Here is a 13,174-nt window from a genome sequence, read left to right on the forward strand (position 1 = left end):
TCTGTTATTCCTTGTAATAGTCCTAAACTTCCCTTTGAAGGTCTTTCTTACATGGCTCTATAGCATCATGCGAGTCTATGAGTAGTGACTGGTAGCATGGCTCAACCCCACTTCTTAATAGAGCTGAGCAACAATACTCCAAATAGCCATATTTTTTCTAATCCTGGACAATGCTTTAAAGAGATGAGACCATCAGAAAATTACCTATTGTTTAAATCAGCTTTTTGTGTTCTAGGTATTTTTTTTACAGTTTTGGCCGCTTTTTTCATTGATGCTTCAATACTAAAGATAGGATTGGTGTCTGTTCATTGTGCCTATGTACATATGTTGTTTCCTGAAACAACAGGAATTTAGAGTCTAAAGGAAAGCCCCAGTGGCCTTTTTAAAAATTGCAAGATTTCTTTTATTTTTTTTAATAAAGATTGTGATAAGTAAAATAAAAAATATTTCAAAAAAATTAAAAAAATTTTTACACAAAACTTGATTTAAACAATAGGTCGTTTTCTAATGATAGCTTTCCTTTATGCCTTTTTGAAGAGTGTGTACAGATTGTGTAAATATTGGCAGAGTGCTGTGTATGGACCTAGCTTTGACCTTTCATAAGGAAATCTATTAAGCATTCCATTAATTATTTTTTATTTGTGGGCTCTGTATTGCTAGCTTGTATGGAGAATATTATGATGAGACATCATGATGTCATGTAAACACTGCTGTCTAGAATCCCTTGGCTCATGATATACCGTAGCAGCACACAAACCGTTGCTTTATTTTTATCTCGGATTGTTCCTTCCTTCATTACAAAACACTTTGGCCTGTGTAAGAAATGAAGTACTCCAGTTTTACGACTGTGATAATGTAGTTAGTATTTCTCCCGGACCATAGCTGGTATTTCCTTCCCCTCTCGGCCGTCCATACACAGCCCCGCAACAATGTTTGTTTTCTCAAATTCCAAATGGTAAACTCATTTGAATTCCACCAGTGGAGGAACGCCAGCTTTTTATGAGCAGCGACCGATTACAGGCTTATTAACCATTCAGAGATTACATCACAGAGAATAATTGTTGAGTGATTACATCAACGTTGGAGGATTCCAGCCCAGCAAACTTCTGGAATTTAGAGGAAAACTATTTGTCATCGTGTATTACATTCTCAGATAAAATGTGCTGCTAAAACATTGCAATCAAATGACAATTTGCTTCTCTTGTCTTAGTGAGAGGACTTAACAGGAAGCGGGAATGGAACAGCTTCAATGCTCTACATATCCTGCAGTCAGCCATGTCTGTGACATGTATTCATGTACTAGTGGTGACCCCAGTGACTCATGTTCTAGTCATGTCACTGGTTAATTAGTGATATGAATAAACCAAGGCAAGTATAACTATACAGGTATAAAGGACAAAAGCAGATTTACCAATGTGTGCCTGTCTGTACTAACCAGCAGGGCCTATTTTAAGGGATGGGAGAACTGAGCAAGTGCCTCCAATTGCTTGGGGAGAACTTTGGGAGAAAACTCAAAATCAAGCTAAAGCCACACCGTAAAATTTAGTGGGCACAAATAACTAATTTTTTTTTTTTTACATGTGTAAATGCCGGTGTTTTCACACATACATTTGCCTCTCCATTCCTGAGATATTAGCCAAGTGAACATGGTCTTCAACTCTTCTCTACTGGAGTTTTCTTGTACGTCATGCCTCCTTGGCTAAAAATTCTAGATGTACATATAGGGAAGAGGGGGCCATATCTCAGCAGCAGAGAGTTACAGGAACGCCAGGGAAGAGGGGGCCATATCTCAGGAGTAGAGAGGTACAGGAAAGCCAGGGAACAGGGGGCCATATCTCAGGAGTAGAGAGGTACAGGAATGCCAGGGAACAGGGGGCCATATCTCAGGAGTAGAGAGGTACAGGAATGCCAGGGAACAGGGGGCCATATCTCAGGAGTAGAGAGGTACAGGAATGCCAGGGAACAGGGGGCCATATCTCAGGAGTAGAGAGTCACAGGAACGCCAGGGAAGAGGGGGCCATATCTCAGGAGTAGAGAGTTACAGGAACGCCAGGGAAGAGGGGGCCATATCTCAGGAGTAGAGAGTTACAGGAACGCCAGGGAAGAGGGGGCCATATCTCAGGAGTAGAGAGGTACAGGAATGCCAGGGAAGAGGGGGCCATATCTCAGGAGTAGAGAGGTACAGGAACGCCAGGGAAGAGGGGGCCATATCTCAGGAGTAGAGAGGTACAGGAATGCCAGGGAACAGGGGGCCATATCTCAGGAGTAGAGGGTCATAGGAACGCCAGAATCAGGGGAACATTGGAATTTACACAAGGTAAAAATATATCACTATATTTATGACAAGTTCTCTTTAAGGCAGCATTATTTGGATATTGCTAATTATTTGGGCATTGTATCAAGGTATTGTTGGCTTGTTTATGGCATTATTATTTTTGCCACTATATTGCAGTATAGCAGCCTTATCTTAAAATGCCAAGTAAGTGACATTTTTTTGTCATTTTTTACTGCAAAAATGAATAAAATGTAGCTTTAATTAATATATGTTAAAAAAAAACATATCTATTGTAACGCTCACCACCAGGGGGTGCAGGTACACTGGAATGGTGTGGAGTTCCTAGGTGTAGTGAGGTGCTTGCCTGCTAGGGGTCACTAGTACCAAGGTGGGGACAGTCTGCAGAATAGTCGATCAAGCCGAGTGTTAGAAGCTGGGAGGTCATGTCAGTACAGAGGAGCAAGAAAAACAGAGGTCACGTGCAAGCCGGTGGTCAGTAAGCCAGGAAATAGTGTCAGGTACAAAAGGGGAGTGGAGCCGGGGTCAAAAAACAGGTCAAGGGTCAGGGAGACAGAGAGTATAGACAATACAGGAGGGATTGAGGTCAAGGAATGAGACACAAGGTAAAGGGACAAGATCAGAACAACTCACAAAAACCAGAAGTGTAAGCTGTAGAGCAGAAACTATTACTGGCGGCGTTCCAGGTGAATCAGCTCCAATATAAGGGAGGACAATCAACTGGAACGAGACACAACTGAATAGGCCCCCCACCGAGTCTGAACCCGGAGAATACAGACAACAATAACACACCTAGGACACAATGGCTCTGCATAGAGCAGAGCCAAAAGTGAATCATGACATCTGTATCCAACAATGTAGACTCAGAGGCATTGGTGGGGGATCAAACAGGGAAACTCTCATGATAGAAAACACGGACACAAGCCACAGAATAAGCATGAAATACAAAGAAATATATGTAATGTGCACATCAAAGAAAAAAAAATTATTAAACCCAAAGTAAGGTCCATATGGTAGACTATTTGGAGTAGAGTGACAAAAAGGTAGTATTTCCCTAAAACAACATAGAATGGAATACACATTCAAGTTCCAAAGCATGATGGCTCACCCACCAAACACATCACTTTTCACATATGCTTTGGGTTTTTTTCCATTCAAGGTGCCTGGCCCGAGAGGTTAAAGGGATCCCGACTAGTGATGAGAGAACTGCTCGGTGCTCTGTAAGCTGAACAAGCATTTTGATGCTCGGGTGCTTGGTACTCATTTACAGAGTATAAATGGGGAACAAAAATAAATGGGGAACTAGAGCATTTTTTCAGGAATCTTCCGGAAAATGCTTGAGTGACCCATTGACTTTGATTATATATTCTGTAAATGAGTACCAAGCAGCCAAGCATCAACATGCTTGTTATGCTTACCAAGCAATGAGCAGTTCACTCATTACTAATTCCCACCAATCATAAGAATCGCAAGTCCCAGTTTTAATGTCGCGGACATCAAGAATGTGCATTGCCAAAGTAAGGGAATTGACAGTAATGGCCAAACATTGCAGTCACCTATCCCCGTCAGTCCAATAAACTTTTAATAGAACAGCATGCACATGCTTGACTGCGGCTCCATTCAAAAAAGTGACTTAGGAGGTCATTCTTGTGATGAATACCCAAGTAATCAGTATCTTATCCCCTTGTTTGTGGATATGTGGTAAGATGTAATTGTGAGCCTACCCCTTTAAGACCAGAGGGAAAAACAAATCTTGATGAGGAGGCATGTAGGAGTCGGACGCTCCTGATTCATTAAGGGAAGGTGGTGACTTGCACCAAATGTTTGTAGCTTTTCAAATAATTTAGGCCAAAATTCTGGTGAAAATTATTTGATGCATTGGAGCCTAAATGCATAAATGTATATGTGTCTATAATCTCTGAGCTAAAATATAGTGTTTCCATCATCTGGCAGAAATCAGTGATAAAATAATGAGGAATTTAAAACTAAAGGACATTGTAGCAAAGCAGATTGTATCAACTCCTTTCTAAAAGCTTCATTCACACGCCCAGTAAGGAGTGAGAGTCAAGGGGCGGCCGCGAGTCTCCTGACCGACATTTCACAACTTCATAGGCATAGATGATGCTGTGGAGCTCCGGTCGGGATACCAGTGTCAGGTCCGTGAATCACAGAACGTTCTTGGATCGTAACACAAATATGTGTGAATGAGGCTTTCGCCTGCTATGTGTAACTTTACATAGAAATCTAAACAGCACTTTACCGTAAGCAACTGTTGACTGCATCTGAATCTTATATACTATGATATGAATTAAAAAAAAAAAAGAAACACATGTTATGGATCATAACCAGAGGAACAGATGGCCAGGCGTACCACTCACTTTAAGTGATTTGAAAAATATTTGTATGAATAGTCTGGCGTACTCTATGGCATATTTATTATGACTACAGCCTGGATAAACAGCCAGTGTTCAGGTGCCAGCAACAGCTACAGACTTGCTGCACTTCTAGACAGTGATGAGTTGAACAAATCATTTGTCATTCCGAGGTTTGGAGGGGTGAAGAGGTGCGGGCACTGTTCCCTCAGCAGCAGGTAGCAGGACTGCCATGTGTATCGTTCAATCATCAACCTAATAACTTACACTGAAAAGGTTCAGGAATTGCTCTGAGCTCATAGCCAGAGGGTAATATAGCCAGGAGCAGCATTAGCTGTCTGGGTGCCAAATGTAGGGTATTAGAAACCTCCAGCCATTACCACCATTCAAATATGTAGTTGGCCGACCACCATACCGGACATCATTGGCACCATCCACTGATCCTCAAGCTCCTCTATTGAATCACTAGCTATAATGTACAGGCACCGGGCAGGTTCAGAATGCTATTAACCTGCAGATTAACCCTATTAAGAAAGTGATGTAAGAAAATATTCAATCTAATTAAATATATTCTATCCTTATCCTACATTTAATTATATTGAATATTTTCTTACGTCACTTTCCTAATGGTTTTAACTTCCTATGGAGCTATCCATTTTTTATTATGAACAACAAGAAGGCTCAAGCTGAAACGCGTCTCATATAGATCACTATTTGTATTTGCCAATACTACACTCCATATGTGTTACAAAAATTGTGGAAACCACACAATGGAGTGATATGGTCCAAGATATCTTTATTAGAAAAGTTCACAAACAATTAAAAAAGGAAATGCAAATGTATAATTCCTCAAGGTAACATAAATAAGGAGGACAGTAAGAAAAGCCTCACATCGTGGGGACCAGGGCCAAAATATAAATGACTGGATATTATAAGCAGTAATACTCAAATGGTGCAACAAGATGCCTGATATCAGTCATTACTAGCAGTATGAATACCCCCCTAAAAAGGTAAAGATGTGTCTGTGGGTACAGCAATTCTCTCATCAAATCGGTACAAACATGTCCAGAGTAAACCCAGAAACATACCAGTGTTTTTAGATAGGGGGGAAGAAAGCCGGTCCTAGGTCCTAGCATTGCTGCTAGTAATGACTGGTATCAGGCATCTTGTTGCATGTTGTAGTGTGTGACAGCGACGTGCAATTGCGATTGAACGAAAAACCATTCATCGCATGCACGTCGTTAATTCCTGATGAATTGAACGTCAGGTTGTTCATCGTACCCGGGGTAGCGCACATCGCAGTGTGTGACACCCCGGGAATGATGAACAGATCTCACCTGCCTCCTGCGGCTCCCGGCCCACAATGCGGAAAGAAGGAGGTGGGCGGGATGTTTACATCCCGCTCAGCTCCGCCCCTCTGCTTCTATTGGCCGGCTGCCGCGTGATGTCGATGTGACGACGAACGTCCCTCCCACTCCAGGAAGTGGACGTTCGCCGCCCACATCGAGGTCATATGGTAGGTAAGTACGTGTGACGGGGTTAATCGTATGTGCGGCACGTTCAACAAATTGAACATGCTGCACATATGATGGGGGTGTTGCAAATCGCGTACGATATCGTATGCGAAATTGCAACATGTAAAGCAGACTTTATACCGTGTTTCCCCAAAAAAGAGACAGGGTCTTATATTATTTTTTGCTCTCATATATGCTCTAGGGCTTATTTTCAGAGGATGTCTTATATTTTCTCATGAACAACAATTCACATTTATTCCTGAACAAAAACTTAACATTTATTCAAACATAATCATATCATCACATTCTGGAACATCAACATTGTGTGTTAAGCGGGCTTTACATGCTACGATATTTCTAGCAATTGCTAGCGATATCGTACACAAAAGCACCCGCCCCTGTCATTCATGTGATATCGTGTGATCGCTGTCGCAGTGATCATTGTCACTACAGCAACGTCACACGCACTTATCTGGTCGGCAGCGTCACTGTGACTGCCGAACAATCCCTCCCTCAAGGGGGAGGTGTGTTCGGCGTCAGGCGACGTCACTGCGACGTCACTAAGTGGCCGGCCAATCAAAGCGGAGGGGCAGAGATGAGCCCACCTTCTTCCTTCCTCATTGCGTGCGGGACGCAGGTAAGGTGAGGTTCCTCGCTCCTGCGGTGTCACACACAGTGATGTGTGCTGCCGCAGGAATGAGGAACAACATCTATAAACAACCATTAACAATTTTTGGTTTTAGGACGACCTCTCCATGGTGAACGATTTTCACCACTTTGGAGGACGTTTCAGGTCGCTGGTAAGTGTTACACGCTGCGATACCGTTAATGACGCCGGATGTGCGTCACTAACGACGTGACCCCGACGATAAAACATTAACGATATCACAGCATGTAAAGCCCCCTTTAATCCTATTACTGGTTCAGATGCACATTTTCTTATCTGATCTACTATTATGGTGCAGAACCAGTCCTATAGTGGTGGGTACATACCATATTTGCAAAGGCTTAAATAAATGTTAAATGTATTATTCTCTATGTACTGCTAAGTTTGCCCCCAAAAGAAAGCAGACACCCCCTAAACGAATTGTGCTTACCAGACCTCAAACAATTAGAGTTGGCAAGTGAATGGGCTCTCACATACAAATCTGTCAGCTGCGTTCTACGACGGTTGGCTCCCCCTGGCGACTAGACGCAGTAGTGCTTGGACATTTCCTTATGGAACTGCAACTAGGGTTTATTTTTGGAGTAGGGGTTATATTTTAAGCATACTCAAAAAAGCAATAAAAATCCTACTAGGGCTTATTTTTGAGAAAACAGGGTATACAGTATATCTCAGACTATTGAGTCAATATAAACAGTGAGATACTTCAGTATTTTTTTTATACATAAGCACTGATATAGGCAATTAGATTAAAATGTTTAACAAATATATTTAATATAACATGTTTTAAACAATATATCATATTCTTCTGATAGTTTTCTTTAAAGTGGATGAAAAGCATTGTACCCATTAGTGGTGGATAATACAGTAATACTATTTTTGTTTTAACAATTTGCTGCAAAAAAAAAAAAAAAGCGACCACCTAGCCATGGAAATGAGTCCTATGAATCCTGGGATAATATTTGCTGGATAGTTAGATCCTTTCCAACTATTTGAGTAACAGATTTATAAGAAATAATAGTATGTGATCTCTTACACACTGGAAGAATGAACCTTTAACTAATAAAACAGCCAGGCATTCGGATTATTTTCTACAGGAGAACAATGTGGTTTGTGACTGGTGATTCATGTCTCCGTTTTTTAGGGGAAAACTCATCTTGAAATATCCGACTCTTTTACAACTTGTGCCCAACTCACAATAATCCATGGGTTTTAAAGCCCATCTGAATTGCTTATTTTGACTACACTTGCAAGTGTAGGTCAATAAAAAACATTACTTAGTCTGCAGAAGAGATTTTCGGAGCTGCCAGAAGGGATGCCAAGGCACGTATAAGTTTGATTAGATCACTTGCAGAATGGGGTAAAGTAGAGGTGATGAAGGGTAAATCTGTGTTTTTGGCCAAGAAACTAGTGTCAGATGCATTTCTGAAATTCAATCCAAATTTCAAAGTCAGGGGGAAATCCAAGTTGAAATGCGAGTATAGCAGCAGTCTCTCACTACGTATGATATCATTGTGGGTATGGGCTCCAGGTATATTATACCGCTTTGCCTATACACTCCACCTAATAACCACAAGGAAGAGCACATTTTTCTTTTTGGACAATGATGGAAAAGATAATAATAAAATATTTTGGTTTTGGCAAATATACAAAATGTTTGCTTACCTATAAATGTCTATCTAGTATAGACGCAATTCAGTTGAGTGACCCGTAAATTTAAGAGGCCAAATCTCCGTTGTCCATTTTTCCTTTCCTTTCTAATATGAGGTTAGAACCTGGATAGGACTCCCCAACAGAAAAACTCAGTTGTTAGGAATTGGCCCAAAGGTTCATTGAATTTGACATGAATTTGTTTGCATGAACAGCGCTGAGCTATAGCGCAGCACAAAGATGTGGCAATGTTGTGTAAAAAGCAGTTATGTTTTGCTAATCTCACACAATTCCTTTAAGATGAAAGCAAAATGTTTAACTAAAAGTCACTGCCAAACCACAGACACCTGTAGTAGCCAATGTCGGTGGAACATGCAGCCACTCATTATAGGTATTGGCAAGTAGAGCTGAATCTTGAGAGTGAGTATATTACACACTGTTAGGCTAGAAACACACTTATGAGTGTAAAATCGGTCCGAGTTGCATGATAAAAAGTCGGACGATTTCAGTTCACTTTATGATTAGTGTGCAATGCAACTGTACTGCGATCCTGGGATTTTTCTCATGATTGCAGTGCATGTGCAATGCGTGTTTGATGTGTATGGGATCTGTTTTTACTATGTCATTTGCCATTCAGCTCTGCTACATGGCCGCTGACAGCAGACACAGACAGAGCCATGTAGCAGAGCTGAATGGCCGCTGACAGCAGACACAGACAGAGCCGCACGATCAGAATGAAGTCGGATGAACTTCACCCGACTTCATTGTCATCCCGCGGCTCTGTCTGTGTGTCATGGCCCTTGATTTTTGGTCACCGGTGAAGGTCTCGCCGGTGACCGCAAATCCCCTGAGTGACCGCAGTGAGCCGCGCGATCAGCGGTGCTGTCACTGAGGTTACCCGCGGCTACAGCAGAAGTCCTCCCGGTGAGATCTGTGGCCGCGGGTAACCTGAGTGACGTCATCGCTGATAGCGCGACTCACTTCAGTCGCTGCGGGGAGCTCACAGAGAGCGGTCGTGGTCTGTGACTGCTCTCTGTCAGCTTCTGATGTAGCAGAGCTGACAGTGTCGAGGGACCTCTGTGGATAACGTCGGACATGGAAAGGTTTTTGGGGACTTAAAGTGGTGAAAGAGGGTTGGTTTTTTTGTTATTTATTTCAAATAAAGGATTTTTTGGTGTATGCCTTCATTTTCTTAAACTTACAGGTTAATCATGGATGGTATCTCGGGGAGACACGTGCCATGATTAATCTAGGATTTAGTGGCAGTTATGGGCTGCTGCCATTAACTCCTTATTACCTCGATTGCCACCGCACCAGGGCAATTCGGGATGGCCGGGTACAGTCCCGGGACTGTCGCATCTAATGGATGCGGCTATTCCGGGCGGCTGCTGGCTGATATTGTTAGGGTGCTTGGCTCCCCATAACGTGGGGCTCCCCATCCTGACAATACTAGCCTTCAGCCGTGTGGCTTTACCCTGGCTGGTATTAAAATTGGGGGGAACTGCACGCCGTTTTTTTTTAATTATTTATTTATTTTACTGCATGATATAGACCCGCCCACCGGCAGCTGTGATTGGTTGCAGTGAGACAGGTGTCACTCATCGTGGGGGCTTGTCTGACTGCAACCAATCATAGGCGCCGGTGGGCGGGTAAAGCAGAGAATACAAGATTGAATAATGAGCGTCCGGCTTTTTCAAAAGAGAAGCCGCCGGAGCAGCATGAATGCCGTGCAGCGCAGCGCCGGTGATCGGGGATCGGTGAGTATGAGAAAGGGGGAGGAATAGACTGACATGGACAAAGAGAGAGACCAACCGACAGACCGACCAACAGAGAGAGAATAGAGACCGAGAGGGAGAGGCCGACTGACAGAGATAGAGATTGACCGACATTGTGAGACCTCACTCATTTCCAGTGTTTTGTGAAACATGCGATAAATGTATTTAGAAAAACGAATGTCACTAGGATGGTGTGAGTGCCGGTCCGTGTGACATCCGTTTATTTACCCACTCCCATACAGTTGCATTGGAGAGACTCGCGCGAGAAACTCTACAAAACGCAGCATGTGAGAAAAAAATTGCAGATGGGAGCTGCCTCATTGATTAACATGTGTCCGAGTGCAATGCGAGAATTCCTCGCATTGCACTACTGCGAGAAAATCGCAAGTGAGAAGCTGGCCTTAGGGTTCAGACTTCTGCAGGGCTTTATTTTATAATGAAAGGGCTTGTCCATTTTTGTGATGAAAGTTTGCAGTCACTCAAGGTGACTACTGACTTCTGAATTCTCACAGCACATGCACTGCATACTTTTAGGATTCTCGCATAAGAACGACAAGACTCCCACTCTTACCACCAGCACCAGAGAATCCTGACAGTATGCAGTGTGCATGCTGTGAGAGTTCAGAAGTCTGTAGTGAAATAGAGCAGACTTTCATCACAAGCTTGCATAACCCCTTTAATTACTCCTAAAATAAATAATATAGTAACTAGTAAGACGGCACAGCACTTTATTAAAAAAAGTTGTGGATTGTTACATGTGTACAGGATCAGAACCAATAACAGCACAAGAATTCATCACAAGAATCACCATCCATACATAAATACATCACCAGAACCACCAGCAGTACAGAAATACATCCTTAATACCCTCATCAGTACCAAAACACAGCAACACAACCTCATGAGTGCAGAAATACATCCCTAACTTATCAGCAGTATAGAAATACAGCACCAGAACTACTATCTGTACAGAAATGCTTCACAAGAACCACCATCAGTATATGAATTCATCATCATAACCATTATCAATATAGAAATGCATCACAAGAACCATCAGTATATGAATGGAACAGTATATGAATACAACACCAAAACCACCATCAGTGCAGAAATGAATCAGTACATGAATATATCACTAGAAGTCCCATCAGTACAGAAACACAGCATCACAACCCTCATCAGTACATGAGTACATTACCAGTAGCACCATCAGTACAGAAATATATCACCAGAACTAACACCAGTACAAAAATACTTCATGAGGAACACCATTCATACATGAATGCCGCACCAGAACCACCATCAGTATGTAGTACACCAATTGTAGTGTCAGGTTAGACCCATATACATTTGCATTACATAAACCAACACTCTTCACTATGTCCTTGAAGTGTAAGCGACATTTTTATTTAATTAATCAATAGTACACATGAAAATAAGCAACTTTGTAATATATCTTATCAGACAAATTTTCTCCTTTTTCTGCCAGAATTGATCAGTCATTATCAAAATTCTCAATTTTGAGGCAAATTTTGTATTCAGTGAAGACTTTCCCATTACTGAGAAAGGAGATGGTATTTATTACTAATGAGATTCTATGAAGATAGAAGAGGGAGAAGGGATGGATATCTGCCTCTAGCTCCTCCTTCTGCCTCTAGCTCCTCCTTCTGCCTTTAGCTTCTCCTTCTGCCTCTAGCTCCTGTCTCTTCCCCTCATTATAGAATCTCAACAGCAGCCATCTCCTATCTCAGTAATGGGAAAGTCTTCACTGAATACAGATTTTACCTCAGAATTTAGAATTTTGATAATGAATGATGAATTCTGGCAGAGAAAAAAGCAAATTTGTCACTAAACAACAACAATTTGAAGTGCGTTTTCAATGAGGACAAGCAAATTTGTCTGATAAGAAATATTACAAAGTTGCTTATTTTTGTGTGTACTGTTGATTTATGAAATAAAAATTAAAACAAAGGTTTTGCTTTAACAATAGTAAGGTGATACAGGGATTTGTTATCAGTCATCATCAGACTGCAGAACATACAAGAACAACAGTACTGAGGAGACGTAATCAGTATCACAAATAACATTTATACCCATTTTGTGTCTGCATCTATCCCTGTGTCCGCATACATTCCCACCCCCATCGTTCCCCATACTGTATCCTCAAAAATTCCTCCAATTTTCTCAATGCTGTGCCTTCAAATTTCCCTCCCATTGTTCCCCATACTGTGTCCTTCTATATCCCCATCTCGCTCCCCATATTGTGCCCTCAAGTTTCACCCCCTCCTCGCTCTCTATATAGTGTCCTCAAATTTCCGCCCTCAGACCCCATATTGTGTTCGCATCCACCCCTCCCTCGCTCCCTATACTGTGTCCTCAAATTTCTTTCCCCCACAATTACAATAAATCTTAAGTGCCTTCAGCTTCATTGGGCCGATGCTTACCACAGAGTAACAGCAGCATGATCAGATGACTTGATCATGCTGCTGACGTTGCCTTAACCTGGCAGTGCTGGCAGTCAGGGCTTCAATTGTTCAGATGCGAGTACAATTGATTACACAAAGTTGGCGAGATACATCTTCTCTGAGCCTGCTGTCAGCTTGTCAGAGGCTCAGAGAACTGCTGAATCCCACTACAGGAGGCAGCAAAATGCAGCTGCTGGAGAGACACCTCAGACCGCTGCATCAGGCAGCCCAACGGCGCTCCCCTGATGGCTGCACCAGGAGCAAATGCTATGCATGACCCCCTAGATACTCCACTGGACAGGGCAAGTGATGCTTATTTTGATGCTTATTTTTTATTATTATTATTACTAAGTGATGCTTATTTTATTTTCAATCTTTACCTACTTTTGCCACATTTGTTTTTTTTTTTTTTTTTAAATGGACAAATTCCTTATGACTGAT

General features: G+C 42.1%; 1 protein-coding gene across 3 annotated transcripts in view; it reads right to left on the bottom strand.

Moving 5' to 3' along the window:
- CREB5 (cAMP responsive element binding protein 5) overlaps positions 1–13,174 on the bottom strand; it is a 686,421-nt gene that overhangs the window by 587,015 nt on the left and 86,232 nt on the right. The gene's annotated exons all lie outside the window — the stretch shown is intronic.

This window comes from Anomaloglossus baeobatrachus, chromosome 6 (genome assembly GCF_048569485.1).
Source record: "Anomaloglossus baeobatrachus isolate aAnoBae1 chromosome 6, aAnoBae1.hap1, whole genome shotgun sequence".
Lineage (NCBI taxonomy): Eukaryota > Metazoa > Chordata > Amphibia > Anura > Aromobatidae > Anomaloglossus > Anomaloglossus baeobatrachus.